Source organism: Wolffia australiana, chromosome 18 (assembly GCF_029677425.1).
Source record: "Wolffia australiana isolate 7733 chromosome 18, ASM2967742v1".
Taxonomy (NCBI): Eukaryota; Viridiplantae; Streptophyta; class Magnoliopsida; order Alismatales; family Araceae; genus Wolffia; species Wolffia australiana.
In genome coordinates this window covers 1,852,552-1,857,826 of record NC_135852.1, presented here as the reverse complement: position 1 = coordinate 1,857,826, position 5,275 = coordinate 1,852,552, and positions in this window count along the sequence as shown.

Sequence of the window (5,275 nt, the reverse complement as noted above, 5' to 3'; positions counted from 1 at the left end):
AAAGGGGAGGGAGAAGAAGAGAGGAGAGGAAGAAGGGGAGAGAACGGCCACCTGCAAAGGATAGGAGCGACGATGATTTGTCACATGCACCTGAGAAGGTCCGTTGTGCACCGTCAAAAAATCAACCCTGTTGCGATAGTCGTCTACCACTCCGCGACAGGGTAAGTCCTTCAGCTGGCCACCCGTTCGTCGCATCAGTGATCATACGATCTTCGGAAGCAGATCCGCTGACTGTCCGCCAACCGGCGTGGATCATTCACCCTTTGCGGTATCAACTTTGGCTGATCCATCGTCGCCCTACTCAGATCACGTGAGTAATCCAGGCTACCGTGGACTGATTGCAACAACAACATCACGGGTTGTCGATGTTGCAACATCACCCGCTCAACAGTGGATTGTTTGCAACGGCAACATTAGCGCGCGACTTCGCCCACCAGCGACAGATCTTCCAGCAACGACGTCACGGGACTCGCAGATCCGGTGTACCAATTGGTATTTCACGTGTGATTGCCTCCCGCATAGCGCTTGATCTTCTGTCGTGCACCCACGACGTATATTGTCGTGTCGGCGCTAACGACCAAGCAGGAGTGCAAAGGACTCGTCGGATCGTCCCCCCGCTGTCGTCGACCCACCAGGACTCAGTCAGGCTTGTCGTGACACATGTTGCGGACATTGCTGGGAACCCGCTGAGTCGGTGCAATCCACTGGTGTCTCTCACGCGCGTATTCCCCTCTTCGTGTTAGATATTTTGCGGTGCCGCTCCACGGCTACGGTTGTGAGCCCATCCGCCAGCGCTCAAGCGTCAACAGCTCCAGCGCACGACTACTCCACCATGCCGCTTCGCACGCGTCGCTGCATCGGATCGCTAGGGACTGCTATTGCTGACACCTCCGCCCCCCGCGCCCGAGTGTTGACACCCCCTTCGTGGGACCACAGCCTCGCACTGATGAACATCATTGGCGCACTCTGGTTCTGTCCATCGACCAATATCGTCGCATCTGTGAGCTCGCCATTTGTTTGTGCAGTCTCGTCACCAGCTCTCTTCTCCAGCCTCTCCCTCAGCATACGCTCATGCCGTGTCTTCATCGCCTGTCGAGCTACCCCGTGCTGACGCCAGCACGCTCCGTGTACCTGTCTGCTACACCGTGCATTGTCAGAGACATTGATGACAAACACCACAACCGACGAGGTACATATTTCCCTTTGCTCGTTAGTTATATTACATCTTTCAGTATATTTTCGGCTGTACTCCACCGCTCTCGGGTTAGATTAGGTGAGAGGAAAGTATCGAGAAAACTACAATTTTAGTGAATTCCCAGGCAAAGGTCGAGCCCGTCTGTTATGTGCGAACCCCTACAATATTATTTTGTTCGGCGCCGCAGTCACCGTCATTGTTCCGACGAGGGTCAGAAGGTCACCGTCATTGTCATCGGTTGGCCGCCCCGGATCTCAGAACTCGGCAAAACCCACAAGTCGGACCTGCGTGTGCTCTCTTTTGGGTTCTAAATAAATGAAAGCGATTGAAACGAAGACTTGAACGAATCGCAGCAGAAGACTTGAATGAATCGAACAACATCAAAAAAACCATTGAAACAAAGTACCTTTCCACGGATCGCATCCGTGATTTCTTGGATCCCGGAGTGAGACGCTTCAAGCTGCTCATATGTGCAGCCTCTAAACATATCCACGCGATCCTCGGCACATCGAATCTCTTCCTTCTCCTTGATGATCCCCGTTTTACTTCCACTGTTGTCGTTACACCGTTTCGATCGCATCAAGCATGGAGAGGGGTTTAGGGAGAGTGGACAAGGGAAAGGCCCCTGAACAATTCTGGCCTGGGTGAATTTTGTTCAGGGCCTTCCCCTATTTATACTAAGTGGGTATTCTTCATAAAAACCCCCAAAACTTAAGTATATCTTCCGACGTCCAAAAGACCATTTGCGTGTGATCGTCTAGGCCCATGTATCAGTCTAGTTAACAACTCCGACAGCCCAAATTACCTGTATTGGACTTCCAACTTAATTAACTATATTATCATATTGATTAATTAATGTCGGATTGGTTTAACCCAATCGATAGGTTGAGTCTCCGACACGTGGGGGGCCAAGCTACACCTCGTGTCCTAGAAGATACAAAGGAGCGTGTATCGACTCAGTCATGGAACCTGTTCGTCATCAGTTACCATATATGTATAATCTCTACCTGTTCGTCATCACTCATGGAACTTGTTCGTCATCAAGAACATGTTCAACTCACTCAAGTCTAAGTACCACTTACCTAACCTTAACTTGAATTAAACTGATTGAAAGTTTGGTATAATACCATTTAGGGATTTGTACGGATCAATTGTATCAAATTTTAAATTATTTTTGGGTTTTTTTTTGCCTAGGGTGACGTGGCGCTCAAGTCCATTCATTTAAAACAGAGAAAAAAAAGAAGAAAGAAGAAAGAGGGTGACACTGCTACGTCAGCCTTGAGAAAACATTTTTTATGCACTTTCTTTTATTTTTTTTCTTTGTCCTTTTTCAGGTACACGTGGCGTAGAATACGAGAAGTGCTAGCGCGGAATACAAAAAAGCATGGGATCTAAGGCGCTTTGACTTCTTAACATACACAAAAAATGAGGACGCTGACGAATAGCGAGAAGGAAATCATGGACTAGGATTAGTTCAACTTCAAATGGCCATAACTTTTGATTTACAACTTCGATTGAGCTGAAGTTTTCAGCATTGCTTCGTCTTCCCCTACTCTTTTCATCTTTTTTTTTCACTCTGATCTATAAATAGAGGTCTGGATTATTGTGAAATTCATCTTGAACTTGCTTCTTACTTGTGTGGGCTAATTGAGAGATAGTGAGTTTTGAGATCCATCAAGTGTGTTATTGGTGTCTTCAGTGTGTGGGAAGAAGCATAAGAGAAGAGGGGCTTACCGACACTCGCAAATCGCCGTATCCTAGCCTTACGTTGGATCTAATACAAGTGTCCTCACCTTACGTTGTTTCTCTCCTGACATCATCATTAACATAATTATAGTTTTTTATCAACTTTTCATTTATCATTTCACTTACTTACATCCCCATTATTTCATCTCTATATTTATCATCGTACGGTTCGCGTATTCGGTTACTATATTATCTGTTGCACCATCCACCTTATTCCCGTAACATTTCGCATACTTCTACTTATATTTCTTCGATATCACTATCTCACGTATTCTATTCTCGTATTTATATCTTCTCATACCAATAATCATTAAAGTGAGAAAATTAAATCCTTAATCATCGTTCTTTGTTGAGATGATCTGTACTCATCACTAACTAAATATTCTTAAGTAATTATAATTTATTATTATTGAATAATCTCAATTACGACTAAACAAAAACCCCTAAAATTGAGATTATCAAGAGCGAGAGAGACAAAGGGAGAGACATGATTGTGTTGAGAGAGAGATGATGCGTTGTGAGTTAAAGCGAGATGATAATGTGTTAGAGAGAGATATATAGAAGGTGAGGTGTACAGATGATTGTGTTAGAGAGAAAGAGAGATGATAGTGAATGTGTGAGAGAAAGAGAGATGATACCACACGTGTGAGAGAGAGATGATAGCTTGTGTAAGAGGGATGGATATATAGATAGGTATTCAGGTATAGAGACAGAGAAATAGAACGATAGATAGATATACAGATATAGAGATAGAATGATAGAGAAAGAGAAAGAGTGTGAGAGAGATAGAGAGAGAGTAAGAAAGAGAGATACACAGAGAAAAAAGAGAAAGATAGGGAAAGTGAGAGTGAGAAAGAGAAATAACGAGATAGAGAGAGAAATAGATGTAGAGAGATAGAGAGATTGAAAAAGAGATATAAAGAGATAGAGAGAGTGAAAAAGAGATATAGAGAGATAGAGAGAGAAAGAGATGTAGAGAGATAGAGAGAGTGTGAAAGAGATATAGAGATATAAAGAGAAAAAGGGATTTAGAGAGATAGAGAGATAGAGAGAGAAAGGGATGTAGAGAGATAGAGAGAGTGAGATAGAGATATAGAGAGATAGAGAGAGAAAGGGATGTAGAAAGATAGAGAGAGTGAGAAAGAGATATAGAGAGATAGAGAGAGAAAGGGATGTAGAGAGATAGAGAGAGTGAGATAGAGATATAGAGAGATAGAGAGAGAAAGGGATGTAGAGAGATAGAGAGAGTGAGAAAGAGATATAGAGAGATAGAGAGAGAAAGAGATGTAGAGAGATAGAGTGATAGAGAGAGTGAGAAAGAGATGTAGAGAGAGATAGAGAGAGTGAGAAAGAGATGTAGAGAGAGATAGAGAGAGTGAGAAAGAGATGGAGAGAGATAGAGTGATAGAGAGAGTGAGAAAGAGATGTAGAGAGAGATAGAGAGAGTGAGAAAGAGATGGAGAGAGATAGAGTGATAGAGAGAGTGAGAAAGAGATGTAGAGAGAGATAGAGAGAGTGAGAAAGAGATATGGAGAGAGAACGAGAAAGAGATGTAGAGAGAGATAGAGAGAGTGAGAAAGAGATATAGAGAGATTGAGAGAGTGAGAAAGAAATGTAGAGATAGATAGAGAGAGTGAGAAAGAGATATGGAGAGAGAAAGAGAAAGAGATGTAGAGAGAGATAGAGAGAGTGAGAAAGAGATATAGGGAGATAGAGAGAGAAAGAGATGTAGAGAGAGATAGAGAGAGTGAGAAAGAGATATAGAGAGATTGAGAGAGAAAGAGATGTAGAGAGAGACAGAGAGAGTGAGAAAGAGATATTGAGAGATAGAGACAGAAAGAGATGTAGAGAGAGAGAGAAAGAGATGTAGAGATATAGAGAGAGAAAGAGATGTAGAGAGATAGAGTGAGGAAGAGATGTAGAGAGATAGAGTGAGAAAGAGATGTAGAGAGATAGAGTGATAGAGAGAGTGAGAAAGAGATGTAGAGAGAGATAGAGAGAGTGATAAAGAGATGGAGTGAGATAGAGTGATTGAGAGAGTGAGAAAGAGATGTAGAGAGAGATAGAGAGAGTGAGAAAGAGATATAGAGAGATAGAGAGAACGAGAAAGAGATGTAGAGAGGTAGAGAGAGTGAGAAAGAGATATAGAGAGATAGAGAGAGAACGAGAAAGAGATGTAGAGAGATAGAGAGAGTGGGAAAGAGATATAGAGAGATAAAGAGAGAATGAGAAAGAGATGTAGAGAGATAGAGAGAGTGAGAAAGAGATATAGAGAGATAGAGAAAGAGATATTGAGAGATAGAGAGAGAGAAAGAGAGATAGAGAGAGAGTGAG